Below are 21,125 nucleotides of genomic sequence, written 5' to 3' on the forward strand. Positions count from 1 at the left end.
CAAATTTACATTTGTTAATGTATTTTAAAAGTTTTTATAACATATACTATGTACATTGCATACTGTGTATTTGTCTTCTAAACATTTTTTTTTTAATTGGATTGTACAAAAAATGCGTTATTACACTGGTAATTTAAATTTAACAGATTAAATGTTTTCAAATTCTTTCAAAATTAAGACCCATTGAAAATAATTAAAACAAAATTATGTTAAATTAAATTCTGCTAATTCTGTATCGAGATATCTCAATATATCAAGAGTTGAAAAATAAGATTTTTTTTCCTGTATAAAAGATTACAATGAGAACCTGTCAGGAACACAACTGGACACAGATGCAGGTATAGTGTGAGAATTTATTCAAAAAGTCCAAAAGAAAAACTCCCTCCAACTAACAGAAACAGGCCGGGAAATAATGGAAAAATGTCCAACAGAAAAATAAGAGACTTGAATGTCCTTTCGTAAACACCCGGCAGGGGGCGCCCGACGGCGCGGCCGCGTAGAAAGTGGAGGAGGGAGGAGGACACGAGACAGCCCGTCACGGAGCAAACCAAAAACACTTCTGAGGAATGCAGGGGTCAGGTCTAGGAAATGAAGGAGGGGAAAAAATAGAAAAAACAAGACAAAACCAGTAGCAGCAGACAATGGCACGACAGAGCAGGGCTAGACAGAATGGCTACACATGGGCTGTAGTCGAACAACGATCTGGCACCGATTGACGCGACAGACGGGAATAAATAGAGGAAGAGATGAACAGACATTGAATGCAGGTGAGTGGAGTCAAACAATTAGAAACGGAAACTGTAGTAATGAGGGTGAGGGAGGAACGCCACAGATAGGTGCAAGACGAACGATCAAAACCAAAACAAAACACCATGTGCGCATGAAATGAAGACATAAACAAAAACACACACCGAAGAACAGGGTGATCAGACAGCGGACATGACAGAACCAAATAAATATACAATAAATATCACTTCTTGTGTATTTACATCATTCTGTCATGCTCTGTCTTATAATATATTATAGAAGCAGTCAAATATTAAAATGATGTGCTGTGAAATTAGCTCTATGTGAAAAAAAAGAAAGAAATAGATATGTAGCTATTATGCATCTGTTAACAAAGAAATTAAGTTTCTGTCCAGAAAAAAATATTCATCAGTAAGAAGCTCCCTCATGTGGAGACACAAGGACAAGACGCTTGTCTGCTCCTCTTTACAATAAGAAGTGTTCTGCTGCCATCTGCTGGATGAATTACACATTACAGTATTAAACACATACAGATACAAATATATTTGATATATCAGATGAATATCTGGAATAAAAAAATAAATTTATTTACAAATCATGTCTGAATAGACCTTTGTTTGTGTACACAAACAGTACAATACATTTTATAACATTATTAAAGTAAAAAATAAAAAATAATATCATAACACAGTAGTAAAATTCCCTTGATGTTATGCACATCATCCCCAAAATAACTTGAAATGTTCAGTTTATGAAAATCTATAAATGTATAGCAAATATCAACTTTCTTTCTGTGTGAAGTAAGTTTTAGTACTGTGAAGTGAGGAGTCAGTGATCAGAGCTTGTGTCTGCTGTGTTCAGGTTCAGGTTTGATGCTGAATATAAGCTGCAGTGTTTCTGTATCAATCTGCTTTAAGTTTAGTGTGACTTTATCTCCACACTGACTTCTGACTGACACGAGTCTGTCCTCAGTGAAGTGTCTCTTCACGCTGGAGGAGGAGTCCCGCTCATCAGCGCTCACACTTTATTGATATATATGGAGAAAATCAAAATGCTGCTTTCTGATTTGTCACTGATTGTGTTTGATGATTTCCTCTGTTGTGTCTAATAAGGGAACAGTGAGTGTCATTGGCAGCTGTGAGTCTCTCTCTCTCTTTAGGGGGCTGACAGGAGCCAGTTTCTTCAGTGTGTTTGAGGAGCAGATGAGAAACTTGTGCTGACGGAGTCAAACACATGGTCTGATGAGCAGAAGAAGATGGAGGGATGTCTGACATTTGTTTTATTCTGTTTCATATCAACACTAACCACATCTGGTAAGTACAAAATAGATAGAAAAGAAGAAGACTTATACATGTTTAAATGAACAGTTTTTCTATGATGGCCTTATTTCACTAGAAACAAAGGCCTTTACAATCTAGAAATATATACTTTTGAAAACTAGACTATTAATTAATAGTACTATTTTTGAATTTATTAATGCATGTACAGACAACAAGTGTATTATAAACAAGATGATTTGGCAAATTGTCTTTTTTCACAGGAGTGCTCACTTTGTTCTTCAGCTTTAGTTGTCCAGATAATAATAATATATTTTATGTGTATGTTCTGTGTATTCTCTGTATCATATGAATATATGTTCTTCAACTTTGCAATGTTGTACAGATGATTGTAGGCTGTCCTACTCCTATTAGCTAAACCTCTCTCTTTCATGTACAGATCCTGTGAGGTTGGTTGGTGGAAGCAGTCTCTGTAGAGGTCGAGTGGAGGTTCTTCATGATGGTCAGTGGGGAACAGTGTGTGATGATGACTGGGATATTGATGATGCTGCAGTGGTGTGTAGAGAGCTTGGATGTGGAGAAGATGTACAAGCTCTGGGTGATGCTCAATTTGGAGAAGGATCAGATCCAATCTGGATGGATGATGTGGCCTGCAGTGGATCAGAGTCAACACTGAAGAACTGTAGTTCAGGAGGATGGGGTGAAAGTGACTGTGGTCATAGTGAAGATGCTGGAGTCATTTGTTCAGGTGAGGTGCTCCATAAAACACCCTGTTAATGCAACACTGATCAGACTTTCATCCATTCATATATAAATTGTTGCTTTTCAGAGCAACTCATCAAAAATATTATTTTATTATCTAAAATGTTATCCATAAAAAATAAACACAAAAATAAAAAATTTAAAAATTTAAACATGCTGCTATAGATTGTCTTCTGATTTGTGTAAAATTACCAAAAACCTTAACCTTCTGAATATCTATAGTCTTGTTGCTTGTTCTCACCTGATTAACCAATGTTTCTTTTTATTTCTCACCTGATTAACCAATGTTTCTTTTTATTTCTTTATTCAGGAGTCAGGCTGGTTGGAGGTTCTCGCTGCTCTGGGAGGTTGGAGATACTTCATGTTCAGACGTGGATGTCAGTGTGTGACACTGTCTTTGACCAGCAGGATAAAGAGGTTGTGTGTAGAGAGCTGGACTGTGGGGCTCCTGTACAGGTGCTGGGAGCAGCTGCTTTTGACAAAGGAGACACTCAGATGTGGACACAAGAGATTCAGTGCAGAGGAAACGAATCCAGCATTTGATTGTGTCCAACTTCACATGACATACAGTGCTCTCAAGAAAACAGTGTGGGATTGATATGTTCTGGTAAAATGTCAATATTTCACCTTTATTTCTACTCCCTCATTTGATTTATCTTTTCAATTGACCAATAACCTACTTACTGACCAATACACTTACAGCACCCTAGCAACCACCCTATAGCTTACAATTTAAACAGATAAAAATTAAACTTTGGATAGAAGTGTCATAGGAACATGGTATTTTTGTTCTTTTGACTCTAGCAAACAAGATTTCCAATCATGCATGCTACAAATAGCCTACTAACAGTGAATAGCTACATGCTAATAGTGATAAATCAGTGCTAATTGCTGCAAGCTAAATGCTAAATCAAGCAATGAACATGCTAAGGACTTTAACTTCATAGTAATAGCCACCTAGCAACAGATAGCAACTGCCCAGAACAACCTAGCAACTGCTTAGCAACTGCCTATAAAACAACCTAGCAATCAAATGCAGCATTTTAAGGCAAGTCAAGGCAAGTTTATTTATATAGCACTTTCCGTACAGAATGGTAATTCAAAGTGCTTAACATAAAAAAAAGTAAAATAGTCATGAAGAAAAATAAAAATAAAAACAAGCAATTTTAAAACTTTGGAAATGATTTAAAAATTGACTTATTTAAAATGAATGTAAAACTAGTTAAAAATAGAAAAAGATTTTACATAAAATACAGTGAATTTGTAAAAGTTCAGACATTGCACAGTGCTCATTCAATAAATGCACAGCTAAACAGATGGGTTTTGATTCTAGATTTAAATGTGACTAGTGTTTAAGCACATCTGATCTCTTCTGGAAGCTGATTCCAACTGCGGGCGGCATAGTAACTAAAGGCAGACTCCCCTTGTTTTGTGTGAACCCTTGGTATTTCTAACTGACTCGATCCTAATGATCTGAGTGGTCTGTTAGGTTTATATTCAGTGAACATATCCGCAATATATTTCGGTCCTAGGTCATTGAATGATTTATAGATGAGTAAAAGTTAGATTAAGAGCTCACTGGGCCCCGGGGCTATGAGTTACTGCAGGGCCCCCCACCAATTTAGGTCACCAACTACAGAGAGAAACCGCGTTTTTCTAAAACACTGCTGAATTTGTTTTACATAAATATAGAAACATTCAGAATAACAGTTGCCAATTATTTTACAGTATAAAATTAAGAAAATAGCTATACTTGAAAAACTTAAAGCACTGAATAATATTATATTGTATAAAGTAATCAAATATACAATACATAGTTTTCACTATAAATTCAATATTCATTCTTATTTATTTTACAAAAGTGATTCAGTCAAGGGCAGTAAATGACTTTCTTTCTGATGTTTGATTAACATTGATACAAATGGCGACAGCAGCTTTATTAGCAGCTTCTGTCACTTTAAGACCTCAGGGTCTGAACTCAAGCCAAGTGCCCTGTGCAAAACTATCTCAAGTTCACCATGGTCTCAAAACCAGCATTTACAAAATGAATTCTCTCCCGGTGACATGCCCCCACGGAAGAATTTTTAAACAAAAATAACCCCTGAAATAATGACTTCTGGTGAATATCGTGGAAACTAATTGATACATTTAGATAAATATATTTCATACATCATAGCATATTATAATACAACTTATTAGGCCTATATATTTATAGAATAGCAAAGTAGGCTTAATCAATATACAAGACTGAACCACATACATGTGAAATATAAAGGCTATCATGATCATTTTGCCAACAATGAACCATGGATTTGTTTAGTTTATAATACGTTTTAATTTTAACTTAAATACAACATATAAAATACAAAACTAATTGGCTTAGACTGCATTTAAAGAAAAATAAACACAACAGTTTTCTGTACCTTGTTCAAACTTATTCAATAGAATTAGACTTCTGTAATGTTCTTTCCAGTGCAAAAAGTACAGGAACACAACAAGGGGGGACACTGGGGAGATGTATATGGAATGTTAGGCTAAACATGTATTATCTCTTTTAATATAATCACTTTCATATCAACTATATTTGAGTTTTAAAAATCCACATGATTACATTGCCTACCATATCTCGCTTCTCCTGTGCTCACAGCTTTGCGCTCCTCTTGTGATTATTGCCTGATGTGTGCTGCTTAATATCACACACTCCGCTGTGACTAACAGAAGACACACGACGGCATATGGTACAATTGGCCTTGAACAGTGGCGGCTCCAGACAATTTTGATTGGGGGGGCAATGGGGGGGTCCTGGTCATTTCAAGGGGGGTCTCATGAAAACCAACAAAAATACAGTGGGCATGGCTAGTGACTTCATATTACTGCATCGAAAATACATTTTGGTCCAAAAATAGCAAAAACTATGACTTTATTCAGCATTGTCTTCTCTTCAGTGTCTGTTGTGTGAGATTTCAAAACACTGAAGTGTAGTGATATCCGGTTCACAAACGAATCATTTGATGTAACCGGATCTTTTCGAACCAGTTCACCAAATTGAACTGAATCGTTTGAAATGGTTTGCGTCTCCAATAAGCATTAATCCACAAATTACTTAAGCGATTAACTTTTTTAACGTGGCTGACTCCATCCGAGCAGGGCGATGCAGAGACCTTTGGAGGGGCAAGTACTCAAAGTATAAAAGGGGCACATGGAACAAGGCTTTAAATGCTGCTGTTCAAAATATCAATACAGCAATATATTGTGATGCATTCCTTGCCAATTCGAGTATCGATATGGATGATTATGTATTGATACAGCAGCAAATCCTATGATGCAGTTTTGAAAAAGAAACAATAGAGAAGACAATTTTAAGTTTAAAATAATAATAGCTATGGGATTAGAAACGGAAATGGCTTAAATTGTCCCAGCCTGACTGCTTTTTGTTCTCTGTTCTACAGAATAATTAAGAACAGCAGTTATAGTAAAAACTATAGAAAACACTTGTGCCTCTACATTTTCCTCTTTCTCACCAGCCTCTGTCTCCTGGCTTGCTGTTCCCTGCTCTCTTTCTGTCACTTGTGCCTCTACATTTCCCTCTTTTTCTTCCTCTCTATCTCCATCTCCTCATTTGATCTATTACTTTCCACTCTCTGTCCATCTAGGAACAAGGCTCAATTTAATCTATTATTTTAACCATCACTAGTACTCTTGCACCTAATCAATAAGTCCACCTTAAATATTGATACAAAACATAAAAACACTGATACACTGGAATATAGTGATTAATATTATTATTACTGTTGTAGTTGTCTAAAATGTAACACCTTTGCAATATAAACAAATGACAGGCTACATTTGGTATTCATATCCTTCACACTGCACTCTGATGTCAGGTATATTATGCATTTTTTATTGACATGATATTTTTACATTTATTTCCAGAGAGATATAATTGAGTTTACAGGCTAAAGTGGTCTTGCTGTTGTAAATACTGTTGCTATTGTAGAAAAAAAAATATTTGCATCACATTTAAAATATAATTATATTTTAATTCATTTCTGAAATGTTTTTATTTTTATAATGATAATTCAGAGAATGAGAAAATCTGAATAAGCCTTACCAGTGTTGTGATATAATTTAACTTTACGTGTTAAAAAATAAATAAGTACTGTAATATATAGTGGTGGGCCGTTATCGCCGTTAACGTGCTGCGTTAACGTGAGACTCTTATCAGGCGATAAAAAAAATATCGCCGTTAATCTATTCTCAAAGTTGGGTTGGGAGCTAGGTCTATACTAAGCAAGCTATGATGACTTTCACCTTGATATTTTATAAAACTGACTGGCTGAGGCCAGCCTAACGGACAGCGACACTGAACCGAGCTCTCTTCTGCAAAGTTCTCCTCGAAGTCCCTCCTGCACCGGAACGAACAAATACCAATCGCAGTTTGAAACAAACAAAAAGATGTGAAAGAGCCGAGTTCAGTACTCACGGTGTTCTGGTGTTCAGGGCTCACGCAGAGAAGGCGTCTCGAGACACTAAAAATAAGTGTTTTCAAGTGTTTTGATCAAAACACTTGAACATCGAATTTGCTTATTTTTGCTCTAGTGCCGACAAATACATCCCAATTTGCAAAATACAAATATGTCAAAATATCCACCTTGGAAATCATGCTCGAAAAAACTGTCAGTTATTTCTTAAGTGAAAGTAAACAGTTGAGGGAAAAAATGGGATGTGTATTATATTGGATGCGTTCATCATCTCTTAAAGGGACCGTGCCTAATTTAGCTACTGGCTGCTGTAATGTTAATCCAAGAAAATGAAAATGAAAATCACTCACTGCTCTTGACTACTTTGTAGTTTTAACAGTCAAACCAAAAATTATTCAGACACCAGATATATTTTTTTTATATGTATAGCAAAACTGAAATAATGTGAGAAATGTTGAAGGTGCCTGAATAAATGTAGGTTTCATTGTATATTTCATTTTAACATTGAAGACTATCCAGTGCTTTTTTACATTTAATTATTTAGTTTCTGTACCTTGACACCTACAAACTTGAAAAAACTTAAACGTGTAAATAGCACAAATAAATAAAAATAAACGAACATACAAATTAGACAATTTCAAACAGGGCCCACTGGTACAACCTTCACCGGGGCCCCGCTGACCCCAGCTTCGGCCCTGCTCACGCCTGTTAATCTAAATTAACATACTCCGTCTGCAGTTCGTATGCAGTCCATATTCTGAATGCCGACGGCAGAATTCGAATGAGCCATTTTAATCTAGATTAATCTAGATTAATTTTAAGATCACAGTGAGATTAATCTAGATTAAAAAAATTTAATCTATGCCCACCTCTAGTAATATAATAAAAGTTTAGTCAAATAACATAAAAAAGACCAGACCCTCGATGCCTGTGAAACTTTTCTCCCTCAAACAGCACGCTAAAATTACTTCTACACTACAGGCTACACACAGCAATATAAACAACATATCTGCATGTTCTCACATCACATCAGTCTTGTAAAATAATAATAAGTAAATAAACATCAAAATAAAAAACAAAGCGGTTCACCGGTTCTTTTGCGCTAGATGTAATGTCATTGGCGATGACCGCCCTTCATTCAAGCCTTCGGTTTATCCCAGTGTTCGAACTATACTGTGTCCTTTGGCCTTTTTTTGAAATTGTCACACTAAACGATTTCTTAATAAATCAAAAATTTATTAAACTGCCTTGTTTCTTTTTTGCCATGGCTATGATGCTGTAACTGCCGAATGAATTAAGGACTTTGCATGCGATAAATGGCCTCCAATGTTTATTTTTTTCTACGAATCTATGACGTACTAACATATGTTGAATTTGCAGTGCAGCGCCCCCACACCTTGATGCTCATTACAAGACTAGCATGTATAGTAATCTTTATTGAAGTAAATTAGGTTTTAATCGCCGTCATGCATTAATCAATAATATTTTTGCTATTTTACACTTAATAATCCATCATGATCACATTACACAACCGAAATTGCACTTCAAAATATTCACATTGTCAGTATTTTTTGAGACCCCCCAAAATTTCATATTTCTCGTTTCCAGGGGAGCCCATGTCTTATTAAGGGGATCCGAGCTCCCCCTAGCTCCCCCGTAGTTCGCACTATGGTTTACCCGCGCTTATAACATTAGCACAGAATCAGTTCAGAATCAATCACCAAAAGAATCAGTTCGGTTCAGACACGCTGTGAGTCAGTCTACTTCACGCTGAATCACACATGTGCAGTATCATCAGCTCTTCGTTTCTCGAATCGGACGCGTCTGACAGAAACAGGTCTCGGTTCAGTGTACGAATAAATGTCTAAATAATTATTATTTATTATTGTTCTGCGTAGTTTGAAGAGAAAATTTTTTTTAATCTTTATCCTGGATATATATATGTTTTTATCAGGAAGAGGATGGGGGGTCAAAGCGTTTTTTTGCAGGCCCCGCAAGCGTTTTTCTTGAGACCTCCCAAGACCCCCCTGGCGCCGCCGGTGCTCACGCATTCCAGCCACGGGTTGTTATTTTCCCATTCAACTCTATATTTTTGTGGTCTTTTCTTTTTCGCTGGCTGCTCTGAGGTAGTCATTTCTACATTTCCCGCTGTTGTCACTTGTCGTCATCGCTGCTAAGATACGTGACTCACAATGACTGAAACGACCAATTAAAAGGGCATTCTCTGATAATGTTCCAAGATGTTAAAGAGCTACGCTGATCAAAGACAAATGGGGAGAAATTAGTAGGCCTATCTACCGCGCTGTCATTTTTTTTCTTATCATAGCCTACAAATGTCTTCGTTCATAGTCTGATATATATTATATACTGTGTGTGTGTGTCTGTCATGGATTTGCACTGAATTGATTCTCAAAAATATGGAACAAAGTGCGTTCCGTATCAGTTCAATATGAAACAAGACTTTTATGTGTCAAATACAGGACGATTCCATATGGAATGATTGGCAACCCAGTAAGCTGCTCTGAGCTCTCTCTTGAATGTCAGCACGTAATCATTATAACGTTAGTCTTTGCCCCGCAATGTATTTTTCACTGGGTGAGTGAGAACATGATGTGCATGACTCGTGAGAGCAGCTTGTCACACAGTAACTAAATGAGACAGGTCTTTGCGAACAGTCACTATAATATTAATGATAATGATTCCATGATAATGCATGGAATATACAGCAAAGCGCCACTAAATAACAGGGCTAATTTGTGGGGGGCGTGGTAAGGCTTTGGCAATCAGATAGCTAGTGGTCAATCTTCTCCACAGCCTATCACCGGCCCTCTTCTTGCTCGGGCCCTGGGGCTTAAGCCCCGCCTAGCCCTATTGTTAATGCGGCAGTGCTGAGGACTGGTGTGATATGCTCAGATTTTCTGTCTCTAGTCAGAATCCTGGCAGCAGCATTCTGGATGAGCTGCAGCTGTCTAATTGTCTTTTTGGGAAGGCCGGTTACGAGCCCATAACAATAGTCCACCCTGCTTGAAAAAGTTTCTCCAAGTCTTGACTGGAAAAAAACATCTAATTCATGTAATGTTTTTTAGATGATAGTATGCTGATTTAGTCACTGCTTTGACATGACTACTGAAACTAAGGTTTGTCTCCAGAATCACACCAAGATTTTAGTTGTTTGACCCCTAGAGTCAAGGTATGCATTCACCTTGAAACTTCATCTTTGATTCCAAATGCAATAACTTCAGTTTTTTCCTTGTTTAACTGAAGTTCTGGCACATCCAACTATTAATTTCACCAATACATTGGCAGAGGGAGTCAATGGGGCTGTAGTCATTTGGAGATAAGGCTAGGTAAATCTGGGTATAATCAGCATAGCTGTGATAGGCAATTTGGTTCTTTCTCATTATTTGACTTAGTGGGAGCATATACAGAGTAAACAAGAGCGGTGCGAGGATAGACCCTTGTGGGACTCCGCATGTCATGGACGTCCACTTAGACTTATGCTCTCCTAGACTCACATAATAGCCTCTCCCTTCTAAGTATGACCTGAATCATTTGAGTACCATCGCAGAAAGCCGACCCTAGTTATATGTCGCTCTAGTTATATGTTATGATCAACAATGTTAAACGCAGCACTGAGATCTTTCAATACCAGCACTGATATTTTGCCAGAGTCAGAATTTAAGCAAATATACAGTACAGACCAGAAGTTTGAACACACCTTCTCATTCAAAGAGTTTTCTTTATTTTCATGACTATGAAAATTGTAGATTCACATTGAAGGCATCACAATATGAATTAACACATGTGGAATTATATGTGAAATTATATACATAACAAAAAAATGTGAAACAACTGAAAATATGTTATATTCTAGGTTCTTCAAAGTATCCACCTTTTGCTTTGATTACTGCTTTGCACACTCTTGGCATTCTCTTGATGAGCTTCAAGAGGTAGTCACCTGAACTGTGACTGTGGAGGCAAGGTCATCTGGCGCAGCACCCCATTACTCTCCTTCTTGGTCAAATAGCCCTTGATGCCTTCAGTGTGACTCTACAATTGTCTTAGTCATGAAAATAAAGAAAACTCTTGAGTTTTTGAGAATGAGAAGGTGTGTCCAAACATTTGGTCTGTACTGTAATTTATTATCTTAATGAGTGCTGTATCTGTGCTGTGATGTGGTCGGAAACCAGATTGAAAACTTTCCAAGTATTCATTTGAGTTCAAGTATTTGTTCAGCAGACTAAAAACTACCTTTTCTATGATTTTGCCTATAAAAGGAAGATTGGATATTGGTCTATAGTTGCTCAAAATGGTGTTATCAAGATTGCTTTTTTTCAGGAGGGGGCTTAACAACTGCAGTTTTTAGGGAGTGTCCCAGAAAGAAGTGAGGCATTCACCACTTCTAAGAGATCTGCTTCTTAACAATTAAGCACACTTTTGAAAAAAAGATGTGGGAAGTGTGTCAAGATAGCAGGTTGACGATTTTAGGTGATGCACTATTTCTTACTATTTCTTCTGAGAGCATTTCACTGGGAATCTGACTTGGGGGGTTTGTCAGTCTCTCAACGGTGGCAAAAAGAGTACGAGTGTTGTTTAAGTTACTGTTTATAAGGTCTGAGAAGAAATTCTCTCTAACATTTCACATTAAAAGCATGAAGGCTATCTTTACAGATGCTATAGTGAATTTCAAGTTTCGTCTTCCGCCACATCCACTCTGCTTTTCTGCATTGTCTTTTCATAGTGTGGACTGCTGTTGATCTTCTCCAAACTGATTTCTGTCTGTTTGTTTTTTCTAACCGACTATTATTCGACCAGTATCATCAATAACATTCTTAACTTTTGAGTTAAAGCAATCAAGGAGAATATCAGCAGAGTCTGCAGAAATTCTTGGTGTTAAAGATATAGCCTCCATAAATAGTACATGTTCTCATTTATGCATCTCCTTCTGACAGAGACAGATCTAGATTCAGTGGTAGCAGAGATCAGTATCTCAAAGCAAAACCAGAAGTGATCAGAAGTGCTAAGTCCTTAATAACAATGGATGAAATGTTTAGACCTCTACTCATGATTAAATCTAGAGTGTGTCCACCTTTGTGTGTGGGTCCATGCACATGCTTAATCAGGTCAAAGGTATTTAGAACCATTATAATTTCTTTTGTCATTTTGTTTTATGCATTATCTATGTAAATATTAAAATCCCCTGCAATAGCAAAACAATCAAACTCTGAGTAAATCATTGATAACATTTCTGTGACCTCTTCAACAAATGCTGGAGAGTATTTTGGAGGCCTGTAAATAATGATAAACAGATTTCTTGGAGCACCTTTCAGCACAACCCCTAGATATTCAAAAGACAAGTACTGACCAAATGACGCTTGCATTGATAGACATCTTTAAATAGAGCAGCTACACCTCCACCTTTCCTTACAGTCCTGCAGACACTCATGAAAGTACAATTAGGAGGGGCTGCTTCATTGAGGACTGTTGCACTGCAGCTGTCTTCTAGCCATGTTTCGTTTAGAAACAAAATCCAGATTGTTTGTGGTTATAAAGTCATTGATTAGAAATGATAATGTTTTTAGTGAGCGAATATTTAAAAACTTGATGGCAGTGCTTTGTGTCTTTACATCGATCTTAGTTTGATGCATAATAGGCCGCAGATTTACATGAGTTTGCCCTTCGGCTTGAAAAGGCCTTAGACTTTCTAGCACGTGATAAAAGGCAAGGCAAGGCAAGGCAAGTTTATTTATATAGCACATTTCGTACACAATGGTAATTCAAAGTGCTTTACATAAGAGAAAGTAAAATAATCATGAAGAAAAATTATAACAAAAATAAAACAAGTAATTTTAAAACTTTAAAAATGATTAAAACATTTTAGAACAGTTCATAATAAAACAATAATAAATCATAAAACAGTGAAAATATAGTGCAATCAGTTCGGACATTGCACAGTGCTCATTCAACAAATGCACAGCTAAAAAGATGCGTTTTGAGTCTAGATTTAAATGTGACTAGTGTTTTAGCACATCTGATCTCTTCTGGAAGCTGATTCCAACTGCGGGCGGCATAGTAACTAAAGGCAGACTCCCCTTGTTTTGTGTGAACCCTTGGTATTTCTAACTGACTTGATCCTAATGTTCTGAGTGCTCTGTTAGGTTTATATTCAGTGAACATATCTGCAATATATTTCGGTCCTAGGTCATTTAGTGACTTATATACGAGTAAAAGTACTTTAAAATCAATCCTAAATGTAACTGGAAGCCAGTGTAAGGACCTGAGGACTGGTGTGATATGCTCAGATTTTCTGGTCCTAGTCAGAATCCTGGCAGCAGTGTTCTGGATGAGCTGCAGCTGTCTAATGGTCTTTTTGGCAAGGCCAGTGAGGAGCCCATTACAATAGTCCACCCTGCTGGTGATAAAGGCATGAACAAGTTTCTCCAAGTCTTGACTGGAAACAAAACATCTAATTCTTGCGATGTTTTTTAAATGATAGTATGCTGATTTAGTTACTGCTTTGACATGACTACTGAAACTAAGGTCTGTCTCCAGAATCACACCAAGATTCCTGACTTGATTTTTAGTTGTTTGACCCCTAGAGTCAAGGTATGCATTCACCTTGAACACTTCATCTTTGTTTCCAAATGCAATGACTTCAGTTTTTTCCTTGTTTAACTGAAGAAAGTTCTGGCACATCCAATTATTAATTTCTTCAATGCAATGGCAGAGGGAGTCAATGGGGCTGTAGTCATTTGGAGATAAGGCTAGGTAAATCTGGGTATCATCAGCATAGCTGTGATAGGCAATCTGGTTATTTCTCATTATTTGACTTAGTGGAAGCATATACAGGCTAAACAAGAGCGGTGCAAGAATTGACCCTTGTGGGACTCCGCATGTCATGGATGTCCATTTAGACTTATGCTCTCCTAGACTCACATAATAGCCTCTCCCTTCTAAGTATGATCTGAACCATTTGAGTACCATCCCAGAAAGCCCGACCCAGTTTTCCAGTCTCTCTAGTAGTATGTTATGATCGACAGTGTCAAACGCAGCACTGAGATCTAGCAATACCAGCACTGATATTTTGCCAGAGTCACAATTTAAGCGAATATCATTTATTATCTTAATGAGTGCTGTCTCTGTGCTGTGATGTGGTCGGAAACCAGATTGAAAATTGTCCAGGTATCCATTTGAGTTTAAGTATTTGTTCAGCTGATTAAAAACTACCTTTCCTATAATTTTGCCTATAAAAGGAAGATTAGATATTGGTCTAAAATTGCTCAAAAATGTGTTATCAAGATTGGTCTTTTTCAGGAGGGGCTTTACAACTGCAGTTTTTAGGGAGTTTGGAAATGTCCCAGAAAGAAGTGAGGCATCCACCACTTCTAAGAGATCTGCTTTTAAGCAGTCAAGCACACTTTTGAAAAAAGATGTGGGAAGTGTGTCAAGACAACAGGTTGATGATTTTAGTTTCTGCACTATGTCTTCCAGAATTTTGCTATCAATTTTTTCAAATTTAGACACAGTATATTTTTGATATTTTGGCCGAATCTGTCTGACCTCTGCATTACTTGAGGATGTGCTAATCGCCTTCCTGATATTTATGATCTTCTCAGAAAAGAAAGAAGCAAACTCATTGCATTTGCTGTCTGATAGCATATCAGTGGGAATCTGACTTGGGGGGTTTGTCAGTCTCTCAACAGTGGCAAAAAGAGTACGAGTGTTATTTAAGTTACTGTTTATAAGGTTTGAGAAGAAGTTCTGTCTAGCTGTGGCTAGTTTCACATTAAAAGCATGAAGGATGTCTTTATAGATGCTATAGTGAATTTCAAGTTTCGTCTTCCTCCACATCCGCTCGGCTGTTCTGCATTGTCTTTTCATAGTCTGAACTGCTGTTGATCTTCTCCAAACTGATTTCTGTCTGTTTGTTTTCTTACTGACTATTATTGGAGCAATATCATCAATAACATTCTTAACTTTTGAGTTAAAGGAATCAAGGAGAATATCAACAGAGTCTGCAGAAATTCTTGGTGTTAAAGATATAGCCTCCATAAATAGTACACTTGTGTTCTCGTTTATGCATCTCCTTCTGACAGAGACAGATCTAGATTCAGTGGTAGCAGAGATCAATATATCAAAGAAAATACAGAAGTGATCAGATAGTGCTACGTCCTTAATAACAATGGATGAAAGGTTTAGACCCCTACTGATGATTAGATCCAGAGTGTGTCCACCTTTGTGTGTGGGTCCATGCACATGCTGAATCAAGTCAAAAGTGTTTAGAACCGTTATCATTTCTTTTGTAGTTTTGTTTTCTGCATTATCTATGTGAATATTAAAATCCCCTGCAATTGCAAAACAGTCAAACTCTGAGGAAATTATTGATAACATTTCTGTGACCTCTTCAACAAAGGCTGGAGAGTATTTTGGAGGCCTGTAAATAATAATAAACAGAATGCGTGGAGCACCTTTCAGCACAATCCCTAGATATTCGAAAGACAAGTACTGACCAAATGACATTTGCTTGCATTGATAGACATCTTTAAATAGAGCAGCTACACCCCCACCTCTTCTAACAGTCCTGCAGACACTCATGTAAGTGAAGTTAGGAGGGGCTGCTTCATTTAGGATTGTTGCACTGCAGCTGTCTTCAAGCCATGTTTCATTTAGAAACATAAAATCCAGATTGTTTGAGGTTATAAAGATTTATTTTTTAGTGAGCGAATGTTTAAAAGTGCTAGCTTGATGGCAGTGCTATGTGTCTTTACATCAATCTTAGTTTGATGCATAATAGGCCGCAGATTAGATGAGTTTGCCCTTCGGCTTGAGAAGGCCTTAGACTTTCTATCACGTGATAAAACTGAAATAGAGAAAGCTACAGGCACACTGGGTTCCCGCTTGTTCAGTAGGCATTTGTGAATGTTGCTGCTATTATAGCGGAGACCCGACACATATCACTGAGAGCTGCTATCAGTTGTTTTTGGTTCACCTTCAGCAGATAGAGGGTTTGGGCCCTGGCGTTGTGGCAGCGGTCGGAGAGCTCTCATAGGAACAGGGCCCACAGGCTTTGGTGGTTGGGGGGCCCGCCGTTTTTTAGTTGATATCTGCGGGCTAGCAGCGAATGAGTGGGAGAGTTTAGTCCCAACATACACCAATTCCTCCATTTTCTGTGAGAAGCACAGAAGTGGAGATGCTGGAGAGAGGGATAATGTGTCTGGTGAGATGGGCTGTGTCTCTGGTGTTTCCGGTGGCTGTGATGTGTTGTCCTGGCTTCCCTGGCTGTTTTCCAGAAAGTTGTCCTTGGGTGGTGAATCTTGTAGCTGTTTTGATACATCACAGTCAGTCTGTGAGGAGCTCTGTGGGCAGGGCTCAGCAGGGATAGTGTCTATCAGCAGTGATTGTTTTGGCTGCATGTTGTTATCAGTGTTCTTGTGGGATATGTCAACCACATGATGACTCGGACCCGGTGTGTGTGTGCTGAATGGATTGACACACTCTGCTGAAGGATGACAAAGGGAGAAGAAGATATTGTCCTTAAACACTCTTGCACCTAGTTTGTTTGGGTGAAGGCCATCCGGTTTAAACAATTGTCTATGCCCCCAGAAAAGATTGAAGTTGTCAATGAAATGTACTCCTTTTATATTACAAGATCTTTGTAGCCATGTGTTCAGCCCAAGCAACCGTGAAAACATATTTGTTCCCCTAGCTGGGAGTGGTCCACTGATGAACGACTGAACTTTGAGTCTTCGAAGTGTTTCAAAGAGTTCAATGAAGTCCTTCTTAAGGAGTTCTGACTGCTCTTTCCGAATATCATTCTTCCCCACATGGATGATGATTCGATTTGCAGTTTTGTGCTTCATCAGAATGTTCTGAAGTTCCTTGTTCACATCAGAGACTGTTGCTTGAGGAAGGCAGCATGTTGTTGTAGTCCTGCTACGGATGTTTCTGATAACAGAGTCACCCACTATCAGAGTCCTGGGCTCGGCTGCGCTCTGAGCTGAAAGCCGCTGTCTGCTCGTCCTTGAGCGCCTGTTAGTAGCGGTGTTTGCTGCTGGCTGATCAGATCCATATTTAAATACATTTGGGGATTCCTCACCCACATTTATTAATGCTTGAAATCTGTTCTCCAGATGTATAGGGGGTGGTAGAATACCAGTATTTACAAGCCTTGTCATAGTCGAATCTGGGGTAGAGGAAGCAATGGCAGCAATACGAGAAACTCGTGACAATCTGATATCTTGTGTTCCTTTGGGTCTAGCTCCCTGTTTGTGCCATTGATTAGTGTGGCGATCAGTTTCGGCTTGTTCCTCTACACTTGGTATAAACTGTTGAGATTCAGAAGATTCATGGGACTCACCGGCTGTATGCTGAGAGGGTCCATGACGACGGTCTGCTAAGTGTTCCGTCTGTTTTGGAAGTCCAGCAAGTAACTTTGTTTCAAGAATCACAATCCTTTGTAGAAGTTTGCAGCAGTTCATGCAACAAGTAAATCCAACAGGAGGCATTTTCTCTCTCTTCTGTTTGGTAGGCAGTTGTTTTCCCGTCTCCGGAATGTAAGCTGTTTGCAGTGGGAGACGAAGTCTTCTTTTTGTAGTATTATTCCAGTCCCAGTGTTTTTAGTTTCAGCGTTTGTGCCAAAAATCTGTTGTTTGAGCACTGTGCTGATCTGCTGAAGTAAAAATCTTAGAAAAATCTGAGAAAAGTACAGAAATAAGAAGCAAAGCGCAGAGCAGTAAGCTAGAACGTCCGAACGGTAGCAAAGCCGGAAGCATAATGATAGATCAAAAAAACTGAATTCAGAAAACTGAAATGGAGAAAGCTACAGGCACACTGGGTTCCCGCTTGTTCTGTAAACATTTGTAAAAGTTGCTGCTATTATAGCGGGGACCCGACACATATCACCGAGAACTGCGATCAGTTGTTTTTGGTTCACCTTCAGCAGATTTAGGTAGATTCAGGTTTGGGCCCTGGCGTTGTGGCAGCGGTCGGAGAGCTCTCACAGGAGCAGGGCCCACAGGCTGGTTGTCCTGGCTTCCCTTGCTGTTTTCCAGAAAGCCGTCCTTGGGTGCTGAGTCTTGTAGCTGTTTTGATACATCAGAGTCTGTCTGTGAGGAGCTCTGTGGGCATAGCTCAGCCGGGATGGTGTCCATCAGCAGTGCATTTTACCATTGTCACATCCATGTGTAGTTTTGTAGATTACATTTTTTCTTTTGTATGGTGCAAAAACTATTGAGAATACTTAAAATAGTTTTAAAATAAATGTTTGCTATTCTAGGAGATGTGTGCTGTTTTGAATGTTGTGTCTTTTGTGGTTTGTGTATAGAGATAATAAGATAATAAGCCATCATTTTAGAAGGAGTGCATAAACAAACAATTTGACACAACAGTAATAAACTAAATTATTTGTTTTCTTGAATTTAATTTGTAATATACTTTTGCCCACTTGTATTTGTCCAGTTCAAAATATGTATAATATTTGTACTTACCAACTTCTGTTCTATTACTTTGGTTAAACCCTTTCTCTCTCTTTCATGTACAGATCCTGTGAGGTTGGTTGGTGGTAACAGTCCCTGTAGAGATCGAGTGGAGGTTTTTCATTATGGTCAGTGGGGAACAGTGTGTAGTGATGACTGGGATATTTATGATGGAGAACCTGTAGAGTTTCTGAGTAATGCACACTTTGGACAAGGATCAGGACCAATCTGGATGGATGATGTGGCCTGTAGTGGTTCAGAGTCAACACTGAAGAATTGTAGTTCAAGAGGATGGGGTAAACATGACTGTGTTCATGATGAAGATGCTGGAGTCAGATGCGCAAGTGAGCCTGTTTATTCTGTTTGTTTTACAGAAATGAAATAAATAATGGAAATGTTTATCTTAATAATGAAATAATAAGCACATCACACATTTGTTATGCTGATTTTTATTTGTGGTGTAGACATGTCATATTCCCAGACTTACTTTTATGCACCAGGAAATACATCATAAGAAGACCTGGGTTTAGAACTTGAAAAGTAAATGTATGAAATATACATTTTGGAATATCACTCTGAATAACCACATTTGTGTGTGTGTGTGTGTGTGTGTTTTTGTAATATATAGATCATAAACATTCTAGGCTTGTTAATGGATCTCACCTGTGTTCTGGGAGATTAGAGATACTTCAGGAGAACACATGGTACACAGTGTGTGACGCTGTCTTTGACCAGAAGGATGCAGAGGTTGTGTGTGGAGAGCTGGACTGTGGGGCTCCTGTACAGGTGCTGGGAGCAGCTGCTTTTGGTGAAGGAGACGCTCAGATGTGGACACAAGAGATTCAGTGCAGAGGAAATGAATCTTACATATCTTTCTGTCCAACATTATCATCTCTCAAATACAACTGTACAGAAGAAAATGACATTGGACTTTTATGTACTGGTAGGTCTTTTTTTTTTTTTTTTTTTTTTTTACAAATGTATTTAGCATGTTTCATACTGTATAAATAATATCTGTTCTTTGTCCAGGTTATACTGATCTCAGGCTGATAAATGGCCCTGACATCTGTTCTGGTCGAGTTGAATGTCTGTACTTCGGTAAATGGGGCACAGTGTGTGATGCATGCTGGGATATGAGAGCTGCCAGTGTCCTCTGTAGACAGCTGAATTGTGGGATTGCTGTGACTGTTGTGGGATCAGAATGGTTTGGAGAGGGAAGTGATGAAATCTGGGCTGATGTGTTTGATTGTGATGGGAATGAAACAAAACTCTCAGAATGTTCCATCTCTTCATGGAGTCGAGCTGAATGTTCTCACAGACGAGATGTTGGAGTCATCTGCTCTGGTGAGAGGATTTTATTGAGCAAAATATTTTAAATACATAAATTACCTTGCACTATCTTAAAGGGTTAGTTCACCGAAAAATGAAAATTATGTTATTAATAACTCACCCTTATGTCGTTCATTTTTCAGTGAACTAACCCTTTAATAAAATGCCACATATTTCACTCAGATTCCTCTCTGGCTCTTCATGATGGTCTGGTGCGGTTGTCTGGAGAGAGACAGTGTGAGGGGGAGCTGGAAGTTTTCATCCATCAGGTCTGGAGGAGAGTTCTGCTGGACTCCTGGAGTCTCACTGAATCCTCTGTGGTCTGCAGACAGCTGGGCTGTGGCTCTGTGCTGAACTTCTACGGCTCCTCTTCATCCAGTCCTGAACACAGTCATGAGTGTGTGATGGGCTTCCAGTGCTCTGGGAGGGAAGCTCATCTGGGGAACTGCAGCTCTCCACAAACTCTCAACTGCAGCTCCACACAACAGCTGTACATCACCTGTATTGGTGAGAACAACAACATCTGGACAGATTCTCCAGCTGTTCGTGATCAGTAATGAGTTTTTCTGACTCTGAATATCAGGTCGTGGGTCCATCAGGCTGGTGGGTTCTGGGGGAGACTGTGCAGGGAGGCTGGAGGTTTTTCACAGCGGCTCATGGGGGACAGTGTGTGATGACTCCTGGGATATTAAAGATTCCCATGTGGTGTGCAGACAGCTGCAGTGTGGAGTGGCCCTCAGTAACCAGCAGGTACCAGCCTGGTTTGGTCCTGGTTCTGGTCACATATGGCTGGAAGAGGTGGAGTGTGTGGGGAATGAGACGTCCCTGTGGAGCTGCTCTTCTTCAGGCTGGGGAAAACATGACTGTAATCACAAGGAGGACGTAGGAGTCGTGTGCTCAGGTAAACATGCTGATAAATTGTTTACACTCAAATTAAGTATAAGGTTTTATACAAATTTAAAAATTCAAATTTGTGATTTTAAAATTGAATTCTTATAATTTTATGTAGAGTTTAAAGAGATCAGGTTAACTGAGGGCTGTGAAGGGAATGTGGA

The 21,125-nt window shown here is 38.6% G+C and overlaps 1 protein-coding gene and 1 pseudogene across 1 annotated transcript in view; both read left to right on the plus strand.

Annotated features, from left to right (window-relative positions):
• The window catches only part of LOC127956567 (uncharacterized), a 355,838-nt gene that overhangs the window by 153,823 nt on the left and 180,890 nt on the right, over positions 1-21,125 (plus strand). The window lies entirely within an intron of this gene.
• On the plus strand, positions 559-20,646 carry LOC127956355 (deleted in malignant brain tumors 1 protein-like; annotated as a pseudogene).

This window comes from Carassius gibelio, chromosome B4 (genome assembly GCF_023724105.1).
Source record: "Carassius gibelio isolate Cgi1373 ecotype wild population from Czech Republic chromosome B4, carGib1.2-hapl.c, whole genome shotgun sequence".
Lineage (NCBI taxonomy): Eukaryota > Metazoa > Chordata > Actinopteri > Cypriniformes > Cyprinidae > Carassius > Carassius gibelio.